We start from the raw sequence: 12,069 nt of genomic DNA, 5'->3' as shown, positions 1-12,069 counted from the left end.
CTTCCAGGGAAGACGGAATGTTGAAGGAGGAGCCGTAACGAAAGGAGCTATAATCAAAGTTCTCATTGGTCCAATTTTGATAATATGTTAGAGAACCATAAAATTAAAGTAATGTGGTACAAGAGCATAATTAGGTGGACAGATTGATCCAAAAATAGATATAAATATATGCCAGAAGTTGATTTTTATTAAAGTTAATGTTAAAAAGAGCAGGGAAAGATCAAACAACTCTTGGGGAAACTGACCAGACTTGGGCCACAAACGTAAGTTGCACCATAAAAACCGTATGTCACGTAGTCTAAGATTTTACGGTGAAACCAAATCACATGAACGTACCAGAAAGAAAGATAAGTTGATCTGCCTTGGTGTTCTCTGAGCTGCCTGGATGTGGGGTTTGGTGTCCGACATTACTTCGGGGAAATTATTAGCCATTGTTGTTTCAAACACTCTTCAGTTCCTTCTCTCTGCCTTCTTCTGACTTCCCCACTATGCATATGGGGTGTTCTGCTCTGTTTCTGTCATTCTTTCTTCCCTTTGCTTTTCAGCGTTGGAGGCTTCTGGCTCAGAGATTTTCCCTCCTCTGTGTCAGGTGTACTAATGAGCCCATCAAGGGCATTTTTCATTTGTGTTATGGCACTTTTGATCCTCGGCATAGACATACATTTTGGTTCTTAGGATTTCCACCGTCTGCCTGCACTGCCCATCTGTTCTTGCGCGTGTCTACCTTATCTACTAGCGCTCTTAGGGTGTTAATCACAGTGTTTTGATCCCAGTTGGAAAACTCCAATATTCTGCCACATCTATGTCTTCAAATTGTGTGTTTTGTCTTTCAGTGTCCTTGTGATTGTTTCCTGATGGCTGGACGCGAAGTACGGGGTGAAAAGAACCGTTCCCTGTAGGCGGTTGGCGCTGTGCTATGGTGTGTGTTGGGGGGCGGTGTTCTCCAGTCCTGTGACCAGGTTCAGTGTTGCCCCTGTTTGTGGGCGGAGCGCCAGGAGGGTTGGAGTAGGGTATCTTCCCTACTGAGGGACAAACCTCCTACGTCAGGGCCCCGGGTACGTTACCTCTGTTCTGTCCCAAGAGCCTCCAGCAATTCCTCAATCGCAGTCCGGTTTCCACCCCAGCACTGGGCCCTGCTCTCCTAAGTTGTGAGCCTCTGTCGTTCCCCCAGTTTCTGGAGCAATGGTTTGACCTGTGACATCATTGCTCGTACAGATCTAAGGGGAAATTTTCGGCTTTTCATTGTTGTTGTCATGGAGTGCTGACTTCCAAATTCCTTACGTGCTGGGCGAGAATGTAAACTTAAGACCGATACCAATCAGAAGTTGATTATAACACAGGGAGTTCACCTTATGAAATTCCGTAATTATTAGACACATCCAACATCCCAACAGTAGAAGCCTGGTCAAATAAAGTATGGTTGAGCCATGATGTTTGAAAAGAATATTTTGTGGCATGGAAAATATCCCCAATATTAATAAACAAAAAGTGTATTAAAGAGAGAATAAGAGGGGTCTTGCTGAATATAAAGACAATATATGTAAAATCCGTGTACATTTTTATGCCAGCTTCATGAAAATAAAAATGAAATATTTTAATGTGTTGTACTGGTTGTAAAAACAGATGTGTTACTAACACAACCTGACCAAAGGAAAGATGCCCGCACACAAAGGTTACAAGACAGTCTCGTAAAAGTGCTGATTCTCCCTCAAGCTGGTCTGTGACCTCAGCCATCCATCACATCCAGTGCTGGGCGTGTGTAAGTGCGGGTCAACAAGCCCGTCCTCAGGCTTCCGTGGAAGCACGAAAGGTCAGTAACAAACTAGGAGGGCTTGCTGCCCTCAGATCAGGATCGATTATTAAGCTATAATAATAAAGACACCTTCGTGTCAGACCCAAACGTATAGTCGGCTGGCCGATCTAGAGCCTGGAGCTCACCTCACACATATGGGCCGTGCATACACGACAAAAACCACAGCACAGAAGAGTCAGGCAATAGGGTCGCTGTTAATGAATGGAACTGGAATACTGCATTCAGGTGAAAAAGAAAGAAAAACTTTATAAAATTAAATTCTAGGTGGATCTTAGACCTAAGCGAGGGCAAAACAGCGAAGGTGTCAGAAGATCACAGAGGAGGATTTTCTCAAGGTCTCGGTGCAGCACACGTCTTGCGACTGCTGCCAGAGAAAACGAGAGATCAAACTGTAGTAACTCTAACAAGTTCTCTTCAACCACAGGGATTAGAGGCAGAGATCTAGTCTTCATGTGTGCGGGGCAGGGGCGGGGAGAGGATGGCAATCTATAAACGTTTAAATTCTTTATTTGTGTTCACAATACATAAAGAAGCAACAACAAAAGGAAAGCCCGGAGAAAAGTGGTCAAGAGACTTGATCTGGCCCCTCGCAGGGGAGGAAATCCAGATGGCTAACAAATACATGAAATGGGAGCAAGCACAAGGTGACCAGTGAACTGCTAAGAGACGAGACGAGACTGCAGGGACCAGTAGACGGAGCAGGACGGCGGTGCCCCTACCGACAGAGGGGAGCTCAAGCGGGAAGATGAGCACAGTGGTGGCGAGGATGGGGGCAGGGACCCCACCTCTGCTGGGCGGCAGACGGCTGCAGTCCCCGTGGAAAGGCGATTGGTGTCACCCACCGCTCCGGAAGACGTGCGTCCCTAGGACTCAGAGGTCATCCAGGATGCGCGGCCCCGGAGCGGCACACTCGGGGGCAGCAGGTGCGGGACGCGGGAAGGCTCGGAGCAGCCTTGGGTGTGAGGTCAGGGGCGGGTAACAAGTCCGCCCGTGGTAGCATTACCATGTGCAATAATTATGCGACAGATCCACCGAAACGGATGAATGGCCTGTGTTTGCAGTAACAGAAATTAGTCTCACAGACACAGTATCCGTCTAAAGGAACCGGCCGCCAAAGAACACGTATTTTAAATTTCATTTGTGTGAAGAAGTGCCGAAACAGAAGTGCAGACTAAACCGGTGACAGACGAAGCGTAGGCCGGGGGCAGAATGATAAAAATAAAAAAAGACAAGAGACTTACGACCATAAGAGTAAGGACAGAAGTGGGCGTCAAGTGGGAAAGAAACCCACGACTTCGCGTGGGGTTTTACTTTATGTAATCATTTTTAAGATCTGCGATCATGTTTTAAGCTTTAACAGGTATGTGATACTTTCAAAATAAGTAAGTTAAAAAGTGTACCAAGCACGTTGCAAACTACCTAGAGGAATGAAGACATCCACATCCGCACGCATTTATGAACACGTTAGAGGTTGTTTATCACCGGTAGTGTGATTACGGGGCATTGCCAGATGCGTAAGTAATCCATTTTTATGACAAATATATTTCTTTTATAGTTAGATGGGGGAAGACATTCAAAGCTGTGTGTCTAAGCTTTACAGAGAGACAGAAGGATGTTCGCACAATGTAAGCCGTCAGCAGTGTGTGTATCAGGAGATCACCGACAAAGATGTTCTCCCCGAAACCTGGAAATTATCACAAAATGACTTAAATAGAATCTGGCAGGGTATTTTAATCAGGCTTTGTGATTCCTGTGATCCCAAGCTCAGCATCTTGTCGTGTGGCCATTTATTTCTGTAATGTTTACGGACAGCCATACGTACGAAAGCCTCGGATAAGGTTTGGAGCTCATGTCCCAAGAACCCGATTTCTGCCACGGGGGCCGTGAGGTTCAGGAGGTGCGGGGCGGGGCCGTCAGCCGGCCACTGCTCCCCAGCGGCTCCTCCCTGCGCCGGGCCCCGTGAGGGCGGGAGGCCCGCTTTCAAGCTGTAAGCTGAAACCTAGTGACATCTGTGTGAAATCACAAAATCCTATGTAATTATAAACGGCTTTTTTCCCCTTGACATACCAAGTTTGAACACCAAATTATATGAATTTAGTTGAGGATGTGAAGGCGGGTCCAGTCCGCACTCGGGAGATGAGCCCAGAGCCCGGGGAGGCCCGGCCACCGGTTAGACGCCCACGGGCTCGCAGTCTCACGGGGACATGTTAAAGCCCTATCGTGTTGGTGGTCTACTATTTCAGTCCCCATCTTTGACTGTGGGGGAGCTGCCTAACAGACGTTACACATCCTTCTAGTTCACAAGCTGTCCTGGTTGGTCCGGTCCCGGCACACGCCCCTTCTTCCCTCCTTCGGGCCCTGGCCTCGGGCTCACGGGGCGGGAGGTGCACGCATCCGGGTGTGAGTGACTCGGGTCTTGAGGAGCACAGGGGTTCCTGGAAGGTTCCAGGCGGGACGCTCAGGCTCCCACAGGGCCAGCGAGGAGGGTCTCACCTCTCACAGTGACCGGTGACGTCCCGTCACTGAGGGTTCCTGTGTCCCTGGAATGTCGCATTTCAAATCTTTGCTCTGTTATCAGTCCGGTTATGGACCAACAGCACTTTCTCGTTGGTCCTTCTTGCCCACCTTACACATCCCCCCACTGAGATCCACGTGGGAAATCTGATTTGTGCAGAAGCCGTGGTTGGACGAGGGCCCACAGGTCACGCTGCAGAGGAAACGCACAAAGTCACCTACCAGACATTTCTTTTCTTTTAGAAAAACAAACGAACAAACAAACATTTTTTTCTCACCTTCACTATTTTCTCTCTGGCCTGACTGTCTTGAAGCCTGCAGTCTTTGCCTCCTCCCTTTTTCCTCTCTGTGCCACCTGTGACCCCAGCACCCGCCCACGTGTGAGCCCCGTCTGTGTCCCCAGGCCCACCGACACGTGAGCCCCGTCTGTGTCTCCAGCATCTGCCCGAGCCCCATCTGTGTCCCCAGCATCTGCCCACACGTGAGGCCCATCTGTGTCCCCAGGCCCACCCATGTGTGAGCCCCGCCTGTGTCCCCAGCATATGCCCATGTGTGAGCCCCGTCTGTGGCCCAGGCGATGGGTGGCACCCTCCTCTGCTCTGCTGGTGAGCGGGCTGTCCATCCCGCACAGGGCACATTTGACCTGCTGCCCCTCTGTAGTGAGGCAGTGGCCGGCTCAATGGCCTAGGTCCTTGGAGCCATCGTCCCGTCCCCCAGCATCACCAGATCATTAGAGTAGTAGGAATGTGGCTCCTACCCAGCCGTCCTGCGTGTTCTGCTGTCGGACGAATGCCTACCTATCCTCCAGCTCCTCGGGGGTCCCCGAGGCCTCCTGAAGGAGCTGTCTCCTTCGCCATGACCTGCTCTAATGTGCCCCCAGGACCCCGCTGTCCCTCCCGCTAGCCTCTGGGGTCCTGAGGACGAAGGACGCGACACTCATCCGTGAGCCTCAGGGTCTGGCAGTTTCTGGACCATGGCAGTGCTCAGTAACTCTCCGTGGAACTGCATTAAATTGAGGGTCTCATGAGTTAAAGTTCAACCAGACAGGTACAAATCAAGACTTATCACAAGAAATTGCCAAACGCCATCGCAGAGGCTGAGGAAGCGAGTGTGACGTCTGCATGGCCGGACGGCAGGAGGGTGGGTCCCTAGCAGGGGGAAGCCGGGCCTGTGGGGGTCTGGGTGCGGGATGTCTTGCCCTGGGTGGGGGGGCCCCTCACCCACCAGGACAAGGCAACCGATTAAGGGCTTTAACCACGTCTGGAATGACATCCTTAGACTCGGTTATATAAGAGAGCATGTTTTAGTTAGGGTTGCTGGAAGTATTTCTGGTGATATTTCAAGATTACAGTTATAAAAAGCAGCTGGATAAACACGTCCTAGTATAAGCCGCAGAGAGCAGACGAGTTACGACCAGGAATTCATTTGATTCAATACAGGAAATGCTACCTTAGCATCCGGCCTACATGTTCCAGATACTCAGGGCTCCACACACACAACAGTGTCAATCCTAATAAAATACAGACGGCAAAAACAAAATCCTTCATTCGGGTTTTATTATAAACGACTATTTCTAAGCTCTTCTGTTATCTTAAAAATTATTCTTTCTTATACGAGGTAGTTTAAGTAAAGTTAGAAAGTTAGCTTACTCATAATTAATACAGACATGTGATGTACGTACCCCCCGTGTCTCTGGGGCAACGTTCTCACCTTGGATGCGGCTCTGTAGAAATGCCCTTGTTTTAGCCCGAATTGCCTACCAAGCAGCACCGGAGGCAGGCCTTGCTGGGGTCGTGCCCGGGAAGCTCGGAAAGCCACAGACCAGCGGATGCATGGGGTCCGGCACACGGGGTCTCTCATGTCCCACCTTGGGCAGTGCACCTGCGGGTTCTCCCCAAGAGACGCTGGCCCGGGGGCTGCCCGTGGCTGGGATGATGGGGCACTGGGCCGCTGCTGAGGGCCAGGCCCCGTGTCTGCCCGAAGTTCACAAAGGTCCTTGGGCGTGGCCTTCACGTGGTTTCCTGCAGGAGCTCTCTGAAGCCACGTGGCTTTTCTCTTCAGCCGAAATCAGAGCCCGCGGGAGGAAAAGAGGACTCGCGGCTCGTGCAGGTGCACACAGACGTGCTCCTCGCCTCCCCACGGGCTGGGCGCCGGGTGTCCCCGAGGCCCCAGGACGGACATGGCCGAGGCCCCTGCCTGCCCATCCCCCTCCCGACGGAGCTTCCCGACGGTCCCTTTCCAGTGGGAAATTCCCAGAACCTCACTTAGGAACGGAAGGGGTCTCCCGAAATCCTAGCTGCCTTCTTGCATCAGAAAACCTCGGCATTTTCTTTCTCACTTTGACAGAGAAAAGCTCTGTGACTCCACTCTGCCGACTGAGCGAGGTGTGTTTTCCGGGTCCCAGGTGCGCTAAGTCACTGCCCTACTTAGGAAAATGAGGGGTGGGTGGGTGGATAGACAAATTCGTACACCCAGAGTCGAGCAGCCTGGGATACACTAGGCGTGAGAACCTTGGAGATCTTCCCCCCCCCCCCCCCAGCATAGCATCCTCACAATGTTAATTGTTTCCTTATCTGTGTAATTTTTTGGAGCTGACTGATAGGCCCCCTCCGTACAGGACACACAGGACTGTTCTCCACGTTTACCCTGAGAAGCTGCCCGGACGCGTGTCTGTCCCTGCCTCCCGTGGTGGGAAGGCCTCTCACGTAACAGCTGGGGAGCAGGGGTGACCTGGATTCTCCTGAACACATTTTCATGGCTTTGGGAAAAAGGCCAGGAAACATACAAGAGATCTCAGAGGCACCTTCCTTCGTTGGAAGAGGAATTCACAAATGTGAAGGCAATCATGTTAATAATAGTTTAAAATATGGGTATTTCTTGGGAAGTTGCTTCCTTTCCAGGTACTATTTTTTTTTTTAAAAACTTTGCAACCTCAGCTAGTTTATCCCACACAAGAAACCTCGGAATGAATTTCTATAACCAGATCCCTTCTGTGGACATTGGTCCAAAGTAGAAACGTTCTCACGTGGAAAGCAGAGGCGCCAGGGCAGAAGAGACTTGGAAGGTCTAGGGAGTGTTCAAACGATGGGGGACCCTCCAAGTTGCTGGTCCCCCCCTTTGACGTAACAGGGGAATGGCCGGTAAAGCTGACCCGAAGTCACGCTGTGTTAAATTTTCACTCACAGAGCTGCTCGCCCCTGGGAGAGGCCTCCTCACCGGTGACTCCCATCCAGAGCTCACAGTAAGAGAAGCTAGGTGTAGGGAAGCAGGCCATCTGGGGGCGAAGGCTCTCCTGACGGAGAGGTCTCGGCCATGTGCGGCCTCTCTCCTCAGGCATGCGGACCCTGGTTTCCCCACGGTGTGGACCCCGGTGCCCCCACAGTGAGCCTCGCTGTCCTTGTCGGGGGCCTGGTGACAGCACAGGGCCGGGGGGCCATGGACAATGAACTGAGGCGTCAGCACAGAGTCTGCCACCGAGCCCCGAGAGAAGGTTTTCCACAGAAGGTAGAAGGCAGCTCCCATTTCAGAGCTCGAGGAAACCAGGGCTTCTGTAATAAAAATGCTTCTGTTCGCCAATGAGAAAGGAACGGGTGTGCTGCCAGTGTTCAGCAGGTGCCCGGGCGGAGCCAGCGTGAACCCCCCGCCCTGACTCCAGGACCCCCCAGATCCTTCACTGTGAGCTCAGAATGACAAGGAGCACGTACAAATGAGTCTTAACCCACCACTGGCCCCAGAAGTAACAGATGAAGGACAAAGAGGGAAACCAGTAAACTCCAAAGGGAGCCTTCCCTTGGAGGAGAACGAAAACAACATCAATATGTGTATATCTCTATCTGGTTTTATGACCACCCACGGCGGGAGGAACGTACAACATTGACGTCTTATTAGAGATGAGGACATCGTTCAAGACTGAGAAATCTGTTCTCAAAAATACCAGATCATGTACCCCAAGCCCTTTTTGTCTCAGTCCACGCCTAGTTCAAGGTTGCGGTCAGAATCCACGAGCCACGAGCCCCACTTTATGAGAGTTGGCAGTCTTTTTTGGGGTTAATGTAACTTCCTTGTTATTGAGTTAAAACTTCCATATTAAGCCAGGTAGAAAGTTCTAGTCTAATTCTGGTCATTTCCCTGCTTCTTCTGGTCATGACCACCACCCAGAAACCACCAGGACTTCCCTTCAGGGCTCAAGGAAGCGAAGCAGAGATTTGGTCATAATTGTTCAAAGGATGTATGTCAGGAGCACATTTACAATTTTTCAAAAGGTCTCATGCGTGGAATATGGCAAAGTGCATTTTCTTCTAATGCAAAGGAGGGGACATATTGTACACATATTAAATTGTTTTGAGGATTTCCTTGAATTCTAATACTTGCGCTCAGTGTAAACTCAAGTAGACCCTTCTTCCCCCCACGGCCAGTGGATGGACGTTCTCTGTGCCGCTTCAGTGTCCCGTGTGGCCTTGGAAGCCATTATACGTGTGCTGGAATATTCAGGACTTTGCAGTAAAACACTGAGGCTAGTACCTTACCTTATGTATAAGCTGTTGTGTACACGAGAAAAGCAATTCGGTGTCTCAGCCTTAGGAGAATGCTGCCTATTTAGCAAGAAAGCAAATATTCTATAATCATGATTCCTTCTCTTGGTAAAAAATAATCCGAATGCTGAAACAATCAGGTCCTATCAAGGAAAGCCTTCTATCAGCTTTTCTAATAACATGGAGAGCTTTGAGCGCACGGCTCGGAGAAGCTGCTGGTGGGAAGATGTTGGGGAGAATTTCCTGCTTCCCACATGGCTGTTTTTGTAAGAGAGCAATCGAGTCTAAACCCGGACGAAAGAAGCCACAGGACAGGTGTCTACCTGGCTCTGGTGGCAACAAAACAGAAATTCGGAGACGCGTGTCCCGCTCTGAGTCCTGTGGACGGAACAGCCGACTCCACGGTCGGGCATCGCACCTGCTTCCCCCTCTGGGACCCCTCCTCCTCCTGCCCCTGCTGCTGTCCTGAGGGACACACTTGTGCCCATTTCCCTTTTACTTTCCAAACCTCTCCCTCCACCCCGTTGCTGTCGGTGCCTCGGGCCCCAACACGCGTGCTTGAGTCCTGACTTGGTACCTGTGAGTGTAAATGTGACCCCAGTGGAGCAGTCTCTGCAACCGGGATGGAGTTAAGACAGATCACTGGGATGGGTGCCTCCTAGCAGCAGGAGTGTTGGCCTCACGCTTCCTCCTGCAGGGTCTCAGCGACAGCCACCCAGCATGATGCAGGCCCACGGCCACGGCCACGTGTCAGCACTGCAGCATCTCTGTGTTCGGCTCATGTGCTTCAATTGTCCGTGTCCCTGTGTGCTTGGACCCCTGAGGCTCCGTGGTTCTCATTAACAGTCTGGGAACGTGATAGCCAGACAAGAGGTTAGAGAGAGGAGGGTGCCATCACCGGACCTGCGTCTGTCTCTCACCTCGGTTTCCCCCACAAGGTTGAAAACAACAACATAAACAGATGAGATGCTCGGAAACGTGTGGTTTTCCCAGAAGGATCTCTCCCAACTGCGTTTCCAGTGACTCCCAGGAAGCAGAGTCCCAGCAGCCAGAAGACGGGAGTCAGCGGGGAGGGAACAGAGCCGCGCTGTGGGTGCGATGACCTGTCTCCACCGGCACATGATGTCTGTCCCCTTCTCCCCGGGTGCTGATCGGGCTCTGGCTGGCGTTCGCTAGCAGCCCCGCACGGGGGTTTTTCTACATTGGTCCAGACACACAACGTCATTTCACTTTTACACAACTCTTATTCCAAGCTCACGTTTGACTCATAAATAATTCCATTCCTGGTGGCAGAGAGTGGTTCTGGGTAAGAGCTGGGTTCACAGTTCAGCCTTAAGGCAAACCACGTGATTCAGCATGGGAAGCAGCCACTCCGGGTCTCAACTTCCATTCTTGTAAAATGCAAACAACGGTACGGATTTCATAGGACTGATTGTGAACAGTGGGTAGGATCGTGTGCGTAAAACACTCAGCACAGAACCGAATGTGTGGAACATCCCGGAAGTCTCAGGTGTTTTATTTTCCTGTATTCAAGAGTGTCAGCATCTGTACAAGGAGGAAACATTTTATAAACAGAATTGGCTTCAAATAAACTTGTATCCGGGCGCCTGGGGGCTCAGTCGGTTGAGCATTCGACTTTGGTGCAGGTCATGAACTCGCGGTTCATGGGTTCAAGTCCTGACAGAACTGAGCCTGCTTGGGATTCTCTCTCCCTCTCTCTGTCCCTCCCTGACTTGTGGTCCCTCCCTCTCTCTCTCTCTCTCTGTCTCTCTCAATCCTTCTCTCTCTCAAAATAAATAAATAAATAAGCTTAAAAAACAAAATAAAATAAATAAACTTGTATCTAGCCAAATTTAAAGAGTTAATGGATTACAATTATTAACGAACGGTATGATTAGAACTGGAATTTCTTCTGCATTCAAAGCTCTGGATGAAGTTGCATGAATGCTCTCTTCCAGTGGGAGTAGTTCAGCCTTTCCTGTGCCTGGCTTTATTAATTCTCTGTACTCTAAAATATGTTTCCTTTAACAAATAAAGGAATAGATATCCTTACGGGAAATTTAGAAGTATAAACTTCAAGAAAGAGATGTCTCAGAAACCCTCACAATAAAATTGGCCACGGTTTGGTATCTTTCTTTCAAGATACGTTTCTCTCTCTGCATGTTTATATCGAGAAAGATTCATTGTCTGCATTGTTTAAAAACTTAGAGTCAAGTATGTGCATGTTGGCTCATCTACTTGCTACTTTCTTAGGGGATTAATTTCTTTATAAACAAACATTCGTTTTGAATATCGATGCCCCCACTTTCCACCCTTACTGACACAATTTTAGTCCAGAGAAGCGGCACTATTGACCCTTGAAATACTGTACATTCCTCGACCCACAGAGGCCAGGGTCAGTTGACCCGCTGACCTAGGCGGTAATCCTCATCTTGGAAGAGTAACAATTCAATTTCAGACACGAAGGACACTCCGTAAATCAAAGAAAAGACATTTCTGCTCGGTACAGGTACATAAAATATATGTTTTCTGATTTAGGGAAGTTTTATAAGTGGAAAAAATAGCAGTCCTGGCTGAGGCAGAGGCCAAAGGGTTACACTTACGTGCCTGAGCTCTCTGGATGCTGGACACATGCTTCTATCTGCGTATGTCACACGCAGTGGGACCTCCTCTCCGTCTGTGTCTGTGGGACACCAGAGCCCTGTTCACGGAGGGGAGAGCAAATAATAATACTTGGTTCAGTTTGGTTTTTTATCTTGTATTTGCAGTTCATCAGAAGAAAGTGGGCACAGATGTGGGAGTTGGGTTTCTCTTTTGTATTGTGTTTAGCTTTTTACACTCGATGCTTTTAGGAGCCGACATCTGATATTGTTTTGTGATTTTTTAAACGCATATTGTATTTTTTGGAAGGCCATAGAAAGTCAAAGTGCGGTGAACCCCCGTCTCCAAAAGTGGCATCAGCAAAATTTCTCCCAATTGTAATTATTTGACTTGACTTCTATTGAGTTAATTTACTCATCAGACGCTTAAAACTTGACTATGCTTAAAACTTAGTGGCAGTTTGAGGAAAGGCAAAATCAGTGCACAAATGGGTCAGGAGAATGCTGTTTTGATATATTTGTATTAAGTCTGTTTCATATTGCTCACGGAAAAAAATTCTTTGCTGAAGCTTGAAAAACCAGACATGCCTGTGGTACTTATAACAGTCTG

Source organism: Neofelis nebulosa, chromosome 6 (assembly GCF_028018385.1).
Source record: "Neofelis nebulosa isolate mNeoNeb1 chromosome 6, mNeoNeb1.pri, whole genome shotgun sequence".
NCBI lineage: Eukaryota > Metazoa > Chordata > Mammalia > Carnivora > Felidae > Neofelis > Neofelis nebulosa.
The sequence above is the reverse complement of the archived record's forward strand: the minus strand, read 5'-3'. Positions refer to the sequence as shown.